At 33.6% G+C, this 12,521-nt stretch overlaps 1 long non-coding RNA gene across 1 annotated transcript in view; it reads right to left on the reverse strand.

Annotated features, from left to right (window-relative positions):
* LOC143911141 (uncharacterized) overlaps positions 1–12,521 on the reverse strand; it is a 51,625-nt gene that overhangs the window by 10,005 nt on the left and 29,099 nt on the right. Inside the window, exon 2 of the long non-coding RNA XR_013260551.1 lies at positions 9,853–10,334. This is a non-coding gene — a long non-coding RNA (uncharacterized LOC143911141). The remainder of the gene's footprint in view (positions 1–9,852; positions 10,335–12,521) is intronic.

Raw genomic sequence — 12,521 nt, forward strand, 5'->3', positions numbered from 1 at the left:
TGCGCAATAATTCAAAATCGCATTTTCAGTCGCGTAATAGTGCGTGTTCCGTCGCCACTAGTGATAAAATGACTATTTGCCATGGAGTCGTGGAATTCCTTTCGGGTGAAAATGCATCGTCAATGTAATTGCTTACATTCATTCAGTTGGCTTTGACAGTTTTTCTCGACGGTTATGAAGTTAATACTGACTAATTAAAAAAATTAAATGTACTCTCATTATACATAGTCCATATACACATATATGTACATATGTACATACATAGGACAAAACCAGCAGAATAGACTAGATTTGAAAAGATTGGTCACGGGTTCAAATCCCTCTGGTTTCTGCTGGCCAGACCTTGGATTTGGGACTGCAGGTCGATTGTTTCCTATCAGAGTTTACTGATTTTCATTGAAACGGTTCTAATAAAATAACAAACAAATAAAAACCTTACCCATTTTCTCGTTTTCAGCAAACTCGAATTTCGCTGAATTGTATAAAATGCTGCAAATTTACAAATTATCAAATTTGACCATCAATGTACATACATATCTGTGAATGTTATGTATTGACTGAATTTCACTGTTTTATTTTTTGTTTTCGTTTAAAAGGGTTAATTGGAAGTGTGCTGAATTTTAAATCGGTAAAATTGCGAGCTAAATGCTCGTACTATTATTAACTCGTATTTACACGAATCTGAATTGAATAAATAGAGATAATATATTAAATTGTCTTTATATGAGAATAAAATAAAATTTCACTTAGAAAAATCATATTTCAACTATTTTTGTGGATTAATAACAAAAATTCTATTGATAACTGGCTTACCTCGATAAAATAAACGAATTTTTGTTATTAATCCACAAGAATAGTGGAATTTTATTTAATTCTCATATAAAGACAATTTATCATATTATACCTATTAATTCAATTCACTGTTCCTGGCCAGGAAGGCGCATTAGGGTTACCTATTAAGCCTTCCTGGTATAGATTAAAAAAATATACACTAGGCTAGATCTAAAACGCGAATTTGACCAAATAGAAAATTTTCGTCGTATCAAGGAAATATTAATTAAAAAAATATTGATTTTAAAGAATGTCCTGTGCCTCAAATCAATTTATTTCGACAAAAATTAAAAAAAAAAACATTTTTTTCATATACATATGTATCTGCTTTCCGAAAATAGTTTTTTTTTTACTATTTCAAAAAAAATAAACGCTCAATAATCACCCATTATGGATTGTGATTATTTGGGTTGATTGTGATAATTTTTGACTGATTAACGAGGATTCAAAGTTGGCGTTTCGTTCGAAAGTCCCCACACAAAGCGCACCGCGCTTACAATGGGTGATTGTATAAGGAAAGCGTTATTTTCAGAAAATCGTCATCATTTTTAACACAAAAAATAAAAATTTTATGCATTGATTAGTCAATAAATATATGTATGTATTTATGTATGCATATACCTACCTACTTATCGAGTCTTAGATAAATACTATATTGACTGCATACATATGTACATACTTAAATATATTACTGAAAATATGTATAATAAACACAAATTATTTCATTAAAAATTCTGACCCAATTCAAAAAAATCGTTCGACAATTTTTTAAATCAAAATTTTTTATAATAAAACAATGTTGAATTTTATTGTAAAAAAATATATATATATATTCAACACGACAACTCATTCAATAAGTGAAATTTAATTTAACGGTTCAACAAATTTGAAAGCTATTAAAAGAAATAATAAATCCTTATATGTCTAAAAATCTGAAACCTATAAAATTCGTCGGTACTTAAAAATGTACGCGTCATAAAAATACAATAAACGTAGGACCGGAATGGAAGGATTGTTATTACACGAATAACCATCAGTGTCCAGCGACAAGTGATATAAATTAATACGGCCGATTTAATTGTAATTGCTGAATAAAAATGCACTTTGGTGCACTGTGCCACAGACTCGGCGCGCATTTATGACGGCGGCCGAGAACGGCGAAAATGCGCCAGTTCTGTTGCAAAACTGCATGTCGTCTTGAGGTAGAGGAGCAGAAAAAAACATTAAAAAATAAAAGAGCCGAGTTCGGATCGATTCCGATGCGGTAAAATGCATTCCTTGCATAGCGACTCAACCGGGGCCGCACACACCGCATTGCTGAATGAAGAGCACTCACGTTGATAGCACGCGCATGCGTACATACGCCAATTATATTGTTCGAGACGCACCTCAAACTGTGGCTCGCGTGCCAAATTACACTACCATGTTCTCCAAGGCTTTAAGCGGAATCTATTCCCTTTGTGTTAATTGTTTCCACGATGTAACCAGTTGTTTACCAATCTGAATTTGCTTGCGATTTTCTACATATGAAGGCCTCGGGGCAAGATAGTGTCAACCCTCATTTTGGTCAAAATTGAACTGAATATGCCATATATGTAAATTAATCAGCTATATTTTGATCCAAAAATATTTCATTTTTGAACAATAGATGACTTTATAGCCTCTATGCATTTTTTAACGGAAAGAAAATTTTATGAATAACTTGCGGCAAAATAGTGTCAACCTCAATAAATAAAGTGACGAAATGTTTGACGGCGCCCAAAGAAGACTTGGTTGTGATAAAATACGTATTGCTGAGGATTCTAATGATTCTATACTTGATCCAGATTATGTTCCGATGTATTATAACTCTTCAGGAAGTGAAAATGAGTTATGTAGCTTGACACTATATTCTCCAATATTTAAACAAAAGATTTTTGAGGCTAGGTTTATCACTTTATTGAGCACATGTTTAATATTAATAATATTATTATATATACATAATATGTTTGGATATTTTATTTTATTTGTTCATTATACAAACATTTAAAAACTTGATAAATATCGCTGTATACTGATTATAAAGCGAAGAGGCTTATCAATAGTGATATTTGAGGAAATATTCTCAATCATTTGAAGTTATTAGAAGCATAGTGTAATTGTTTATTTTATTTTTACGTAGATATATACCAGGAAGGCTTGACAGGAAGACCCCAATGCGCCTTCCCGGACAATTAATTACAAAAAATGCAGCATTTTATTATTACCTAAATCACTGTATTTCCAGAAGCTGAAGAACACGAAATAACAATTAATTAATTAATTAATTGCAGAATAAATCCATTGAGACATCTATGGATTTAGATTTTGTGCATCATTTTTACAAATTATACTCACAATAAATACAAAAGTTTTGTGACAGCGGGAAAGATGATTTTTCGCAAATTTTGAGGAACCGTTTCAACAATGATCAGATAAAATTGGCAAACTCTGATAAGAAACGATCGATTTGGAGTCACAAATACCCCCAAATCTAAGCAGCAGTATGGCGGATCGAACTCACTGATCACTTGGTGCTAAACAGCCATACTGCTGGTTATGTACGCAGTTAGCCATGAAGACTTGTGTGGCACAATGCCATGATTTAAATACATACAAATACTGCGTGACAACTGGGCGACGAGACGGTCAATTGGGCGCGTCAAAGAAGGCGACGGTCATCTGGACGGCAAAAATTTAAAACATAAAATTTTAATAAAACATACAATCGACTATTTTATAATGTGCTGAATTGGTTCAGCAAAAATGGGAGTAAGAAATGTTAGAAAAGAAGAGAAAATCATAAAAAAAAATATGAAAATGTAAGAAGACGTTATATCCCTTCTTGCTTCTTTTCCGTTTTATTGCAGAACAACTAGTAAATTATATCTCTACAAGCTCAAATACATTTTCATAAATGTGCCCCGGTTGAGTTGAGTTGAGTTTTGAAAGCTCTGATGTTTTTACGAATGCTTTAGAATTCAATAATGCGTTAATGTTTAATAGATATTAGTCTAGTCACGGGAGCCTGAGGGGGCCGTGTATTGTTCAAAGGTTGTAAATGCATTGTTAAAGGTTTGCCGAACAATGGATAGCACTGTGACTATCCTACCTCTAGATATTACAAACAAAGTTAATGAGTACCCAGTGGTGCAGTCGGGAAAGGTCGGGGCAGGGCGCAGCCCTTTCATTGGTATGATTCTATCTGGCACTTTGATTGATATGAAAATTGTTTTATGAGTAAAATTAAAAAATATTTTGGCTAATATTAATAACACTTGAGACGAGAAGAATAGGAAGCAACTTAATCAAAGTCTTTAAAATAATAAATAATCATCATAATTGTCTCATGTCCAAACTCATTACGTTCAATGAAAACACTCATCTTAGAGGTCACACTCTCAGACTACAAAAAGATAAATCGAATAAATTGATCAGAGATTTCTTCTTTTCAACAAAGTGGTTAAAGTGTGAAATAATCTTCCCAACAATGTAGTAAATTCTGAAAACCATAATATTTTTAAAAACAAGCCTTTCTTAAACTTATTTTTTTAATTCTGCTTTTCCAATATATTTTCTATATTTTAGTTATGATGTTATTTATTATTATGAAGTTTTTAGAAAATATAAAAACACATCATAATTTCAACAAGAATATTTGTTAATTAGCATTTGATTTTTTTTATAAATATTTGAACTACCAATATTAGGATACGTATTTTTTAAGTGATGAAAAAAGGGGGGGGGGTCATAAAAATTAAACACCGCCCTGGTTCTTTTTTGTTTAGCACTACACCACTGTGAGTACCGTATTACGATAACTTTAAGAATGTGTTCAAAACAACAAAGTGACTTTCCAAACTCAATTTACTAATCGAGTGACGTTTTCACGAAGATCTAACCTCTCCGTCTAACCTGGTATCAACTTATAATTGAAATGTACTTTCATATCAGATGAAATGTATTTTTTATCAAAACTTTTTCATCAGAAATGCGTGTACATACGTCGTCACAAGAACGTGTCAGAAGTAATCGACGACTGAAAAAAAAGGGTTAGAAGTCTATGTTGAGTGATCGTTGTTATGAGTTCGTGATAGCCGTGGTTCACGTGTCCTTTGTACGACAAGTCACATTTCGCAATCGACCCACGACCGATCGCAATCATGACTTTCGTCATACGATTTGACATCACCTCTCCCCTCGAGACACGGATGTCGTACTCCTACCCACGAAACCTCCGTCTAATATACTTTCAGATTCGCACAGAACGTCCTCTAACATCGGCCGGAGAGTTCTGGTGGTGCGCTTTTTACCGGTAACAATTAGCATTTCTCGTCTTGCTCCCAAAGATCATATTTCACGTTCGAAAAACGTCGTTTGGTCGTCGTCGTTGTCGTCGTCGTCGTCACTGACGGCATTCTCGAAACGCTCGATCGTTCGAGACTGCTTTTTGTTCGAAGAAATCGAACTCGTTCGATGCAACCTGCTATATATTGTACATAGATTGCAGAACAGTGAAATTCGCGCGCAAAAAGTTGTTTAGATTCCCTATACAGCCGCGAGCACTTACTTATAAAGTGTAACTTTCGTGTTTTGACTCTCATTATAGGGAAAACACATTTTCTACATTTATCTCACTTGTATGTATCCGCTAGGAATCCTTTCGATATCATTATGAAATTTTTAACATTCCGCAATGTTTTAATTGACTACAATATTTTCATTCAATCGGCAAAATCCAAACTCTCAATACTCAATACAAGTACGCATTGGAAATTTATATTTATTTATTTATTGAAAAATCGACAGGCCTCAGATGTAGAAATTCATAAAAATAAAAAACAAATTCAACATAATAACATCTGAGCCCAGGTATAGATTTTTACTAAATACATTATACATACATATATCTAGTACATATAGACAAACAAATGAAAAAGAAAAGAATAAAAACTAAAATGTGACTAAATAGGACAATGCATAATTAAACATAAAGTGATATAATTTAATTGGGTAAACATAAAGTGATATAATATAACTGGATAAAAAATATATAATAGAAATAGAAATATAAATGGATCGATCAATCAAGAATATCCTGATGGCAGTCCTGAATTGATGAAAGGAAATATCGAATAGATCAACCGAATTCAGCTCCCTTGTTCTTGTATCATCATCATCATCATCTACAGCCATTAACCATCCACTGCTGGATGAAGGCCTCTCTAACACGCTTCCACTCGTCTCTGTTTTGCGCAACTCTTATCCATCTCACCCCCACACATTTTCCTAATTTCGTCTACACATCTTCCCTTCATTTTTCTTCTTCATCCTTCATTTTGCCATTTTGCATTGTCTCGGGTACCATTCTTCTTTTGTCCACCTTTCGTCCATTCTTTTAACCACGTGACCCGCCCATTGTCATTTCAATCTCTTCACTCTATCCACTATATTCACTATGGTTCCCTTAAAGATGCACAAAATTGCACTGAATAGTAGCACATTTTCGAGAAGTCCCAATTTTCAAAGGCGCTCAAAAAGAACTTACGCAATAGAATTTCACAAAAAAAAAACGTTAGCATCCTCGGATAACATTGTACAAATACCCCTTGACGCATTTTTGTGGAATTCTATTGCGCAAATTCTTTTTGAGCGCCTTGGAAAATTGGGACTTCTCGAAACTGCGCTACATCTTTAGTGCATCTCAAGGAAACCTTAGTGAATATATTGGATAGAGTGAAGATATTGAAATAACAATGGGTGAGCCACGTGGTTAAAAGAATGAACGAAAGGTGGACATCTTTGAAAGTTTTGATATTTTGAGAGTGCATTTTCACGGTCACCATTCACTACCCTTGTCATACTTCTCACCCACATAATCCGTTTCTTGTCTTTCCTCGTTATGCCAAGCATACAACGTTATGATTGCAAAATTGAAAGGAAATAAAATATTATTATACAATATAAACTGACTCAACTTCTACACCTACATAGTAGTAATTAAAAACAAACGGATTTAAATTATCAAAATAACAATGGTGAAAATTGTATCTAAATACCAAAAATTGCATTATAATTTATGCAATTGTTGAATTTTTTTTCAACGTACCCTCCTAGCTCTTTCGTCACAATTTATATTTATGCAGAACGACCAAATAAAAAAAAATAAAAAAAAAACACCACTGAACCGTCGCCCAAAGATGACGACGCCAAGCATGGTTTTTGGATCGGTCGGGCCTGCCGAACTGCTGACGATGAAAAAAACATGAAGGACAGACGAAGAGAGTCAAGGGGGTCCAAAATGCAGAATGACAGTTGCGTCTCCGCTCACAATGCACCGCGCAAGATTTACGACCGACTGTCGGAGAAATGCATAGGAATGCACCCGAGAGACGCGCACCCGTCCATCGATCGAGAATCGATCGATCCGTCGATCCGCCACTGCCGAAACGGGCTTATTAACCGACCCTTTGTAGGTATATCTTTTCGCGTATACATATGTACAGGTGTATATAAGTATATGCATATGCATACCGCGGCTTCAGTTAGGCTTTTCACGGATGCAGAGATAGTACATACATATGTAGATATGTACTGTACGTTCGACTTAAGAAAAAGTGACAGACAAAAACTTTCAATTACAGTATTTGCGGTAATAGATCGAGATTCGTCTGATCTACCTAACATACTAACTAAGGAAGAGGAGATAAAGAGATAAATGAAAATAGGATGGAGTGCATTTAGCCGAAAGAATGCAGTTTTTAAACTGAAAATGCCACTTTGTCGGAAGAAAATGCTAAAACGGTGTCAGGCAAGACGAACCCAACTCTCCTAAACTCAATATAATACTGCTACGAACTTGGTATACAGTGATGTCCCTGGACTATATCGCTTCCTTAAATGAATCTCAATAAGAAAAACCTTGTAAAAAGCCGCCCCTTCAAAAAATATGATACACATTTACACTAATTACACTACTGATACACTAGATTTTTGACCATGACCATGTACGAAATTCAATGCAACTACAGAAGTACGGAATATTGTACTTAAGCTCGGTATTAGAGTTTCCAGTCCGAATATTCGAATAAATTCAACCTACTTTGAATTATTCGTTATTCGAATATTTGAGCAATTATTCGAATAATATTCGTGAAAGTTTAATAAAATATTTTACAAATTTAGAATTTTTTTAAAATAATTAAATTTTATTTTAACTCGAAATGTGTAACGCAACAGTGTATTGTGTAAAAGACGTATTAGTCGTCGACTCGGAGTCATTTTATCGCTTCAGTGACATTGGAATTCCTCGCTTTAGAAATTGAATTTATATATTTTACGAAAGAGAACGTATTGCAGCGTTTATTTGAAACGGAAACGAAAATACAGTCCGAAGCGGTAACGAAATTTTTATGGATAAGCAGAAATATTTCGTTCATTTATCTTGTTTCGAACATCAGTTGTGTTTCGGAGTTCATAGTGATGCATTATCGATCCGGGTATTTTTTCTCAAATTAAATAAATTGATTGAACGCGCGTGCACGTTATAAAAGTACGTTTTTCAAATTTCAAGATAATTCAAAAGGTTAAAAAAAGATTTCAAGTACTTGGACAACTGTAAAAAACGAAGCGAAGCTTTAGATATCCTTCTAAAAACTTTATTAATTAAATACAATCAAGCCAAATTCAACTGCTACTGAAAGAGTGTTCTCCACAGCAGGAATAATAAAAACAAAATTAATTTTGAAACACTTAACGCATTATTATTTTTGAAATAAGTATATTCAAAATTAAGATGAAGTTTAAGTATGGCGATAAATTTACTTTTTCTTTTTAATGTACATATGTACATATGTGGAACCCACTCATTTTAATTATTTTGAATTAATATTTAATACTGTTTTCTGTTGTTTAAAACTATTCGAATATTTCGAATTTCACTATTCGATATTCGAATAGTTGATGAAGTCAAATAATTGGAAAATCTACTTGGTATATAGAGAATCAATAGAAAACGAAACACATCTATGTATTTTATTTTTAATACACAATTATACCACAGTGTCTTCACAGGTCACCCCAATATGACACTGTGGCCAGAAAATACATAAAAGATATTTGTATAAAATAATAATAATAAAAATAACCAATAAAAATAAAACATTAAAAAAATTGTACATAAAAATAGAAAATTAAAAAATTGAAAAATTAAGAGGGCTGAACAGCAGTGCCTTGTCCATACAAACGTACTATACTTCTCCCTTCCTCAGTTATGGCACTAGAGAAATTAATTTTTAATATGCTATGGATATCCACCATTGGGGTGCATCTATCGTTTTATTTTTTTGATTAATTATTTTTTATAGGAGCTAGTAGCCGCCGAACATCTATAAAATCGCCCCTATTTTACACCCACGAAACGAGTCCAGCGTGCTTATTAAACGGTCGATTTAAAAAAAAATACACCGATAGATGCACAAAAAGTATCTTTTTCATACCTGAAATTTTTTTAAAAATTGGTCCAGTTTTGGAGGAGAAAATAGGAGAATACGAAACCTAGATTTTGTCAAAATACTAAATAATTTGATTTAAAATACGTTTTATCTGGTCGAAGCGCAACTGTCGCATTCACTCAATATATACATATATATATATATATATATATATATATATATATATATATATATATATATATATATATATATATATATATATATATATATATATATATATATATATATATATATATATATATATATATTGATATGTATATATTGTCACATTCACTCAATATATGTACATATACATACACTCAATATATATATCGAAGAAGGGAACGGTAACAAAATGACGGTTTCGGGTGTACAGCCCTCTTAAGAATTAAAAATTAAAAAATTGAAATAATAAAAAATATATCGTTTAAATTGAATTAAAAGTAAAAAACAATAAAAATACGGATAGATTATCCGGTGAAATATTGAAAATATCGATGTGATTACTGACCAAATTCAAGCAACGTAAGACTCACTCCAGTCACACATGGGTGGGAAGTAAGACCGGAGTGGCTAACTCAAAAAGCAATCTATGGACAAGAAAATAATGCATTAAGTAAGTGCTTAAATGTTACAAAGAAGGCTTCAAGTGAGATGAGTGAACGTCGTAAGGAAAATGTGTGGGATTAGGAGTGAGAGCGTTGCTCAGAATAGAGATGCGTAAACGAGAGATTCTTCAAATCTCATCTATCCGGTGCGGAGATTGCACATGCACTCTCCCCGGTGCAATAGTAATGAGGGGTTCTTGGTCGACCACGACCCCACGATCTCACCGGTCGTGGTCGATGGTCGTCGTGGGCAAAATGGCCACGTTGTCGTAGCGTGAATCACGGCAGCCGTTAGCGCCTCGGAAGCGATAATTCGACAATTGCACCCCGTTGATCTCAGCTGGACCACTCCCCCTCATGGATAAACCACATCTCTGCACCTCTCCTAGAAAAAAAATACTACTTTCAAATGATAGTCGGAGGGGTTTAACCGCTCATCGCTCTGTGCATCGTTTCGTTTATTTGCTTGCAACGTCGAAGATATCTCGGGGAATGTGTACTTAAGCTGGTGCTGTGCATAATCTCAAAAATGCTTAAAATAAGTACCGGTCTACATCACGGCATCGAAAGGTCGAAAGATTGAAAAAGCAAATATCGAAAATCGAAAGATCAAAAAGAATGTATGCATGGTACTATGTGAAATTATCTCTCTTTTTGTCGTACAGTCTTGCTTAATGTGCGCGGGCAGAATACGGGAGGAAAAGTCTGTTCCTCTTGTTCCTCTAGCTCGCGCAAATTAAGTGAGGCTGTACGATGGGGGGGAGAGAGAGTTTTACCGCACGCCACTGATATATGTATATACATACTACCCGCTTTTCATATGTATTCATGGTAAACGAACATTTTCAATTTTTCGACCTTTCGATGCAGTGACGGTCACCGAATAAGTACATAAGTTTTCGTATTGGTATCCATGTGTTACATTCAAAGTGTTCAAATTCATATTCGAATGCAATTCAACTAGTAAATCTAATTTATTATTTCGAAACAGACTTTGTAACTATAGTTGGGTGGGAAACGAAATCGCCTCCGGCCCTGGGAAGCGCTGGATTCTGGTATACATATAATTTCGAAAGAGACTTTGTATATGTGTACATATGTTTGTTTATTCGTGACAGTCAATTTAATAACAAAAACAAGTGAATATTCAAATAAATTTCTATAAAATAAAGCTATTAAAATATATAGAGTATTGTTTATTTTATTTTTACATAGATATATACCAGGAAGGCTTGACAGGAAGACACCAATGCGCCTCCCCGGACAAGTAATAATAAAAAATGCAGCATTTTATTATTACATAAATCACTGTATTTCCAGAAGATGAAGAACACGAAATAACAATTAATTAATTACAGAATTAATCCATTGAGACATCCATAGATTTAGATTTTGTACATAATTTTTACAAATTATACACACAATAAATACAGAAGATTTGTGACAACAGGAAAGATGATTTTTTTTGTCAATTTTGTAAGTTTTCGTATTGGTATCCTTGTGTTACATTCAAAGTGTTCAAATTTATATTCGAATGCAATTCAACTAGTTAATCTAATATATAATTTCGAAAGAGACTTTGTAACTATAGTTGGGTGGGAAACGAAATCGCCTCCGGCCCTGGGAGGCTACGGATTCTGGTATACATATAATTTCGAAAGAGACTTAGTATAGCATTTTATTATTACATAAATTACTGTATTTCCAGAAGATGAGAACACGAAATAACAATTAATTAATTAATTAATTGCAGAATAAATCCATTGAGACATCTATGGATTAAGATTTTGTACATCATTTTAACAAATTACTCACAATAAATACAAAAGATTTGTGACAGCAGAAAGATGATTTTTTGTCAATTTTGAGGAACCGTTTCAACAATGATTAGTTAAAATTGACAAACTCCGATAAGAAACGACCGATTTGGAGTCACAAATACCCCCAAATCTAATCAGCAGTACGGCGGATCGAACTCACTCATCACTTGGTGCTAAACATACACACTACCATTAAGCCATACTGTTGGCTAAAATCTAGTCCTAGTTTTATTTACTATATTTTACAATTCTAGTCCTTTCTGGATATTTCTGCTTAGCTTTAACATAGGGATTTTACGTGCCGAGTTCGATTTAAAATGACCTGTCATAGCATTATGACATATTTGAAAAAAAGTGTCTTTATTCTATAATATGAGCTGTTATTTTATTTATATATTTATACCAGGAAGGCCTAACCGATGCGCCCACCTGGTCAATTACAAAAAAATAGTGGAAGAAAAATCGAACAGCAGTATGGCGGATCGAACCCACTGATCACTTGGTGCTAAACATACACGCTACCATTAAGCCATACTGCTGGCTAAGCTTCTAACCGACTAGAGTTTCCAATTATTTGACTTCATAAGATTCAAAGTTGATGTTTTTAATAATTGACTGACATTTCATTTGAAACATATATATCTATACGAACGAGCGAACCTTCGAAACGATCCAAAGCGCCTAATTAAAATCGCTCGAGCCGATTGATTGCTTCAAAAATAAATCAGACAAATCGACAACATCTTTAAAAT

Source organism: Arctopsyche grandis, chromosome 4 (genome assembly GCF_051622035.1).
Source record: "Arctopsyche grandis isolate Sample6627 chromosome 4, ASM5162203v2, whole genome shotgun sequence".
Taxonomy (NCBI): domain Eukaryota; kingdom Metazoa; phylum Arthropoda; class Insecta; order Trichoptera; family Hydropsychidae; genus Arctopsyche; species Arctopsyche grandis.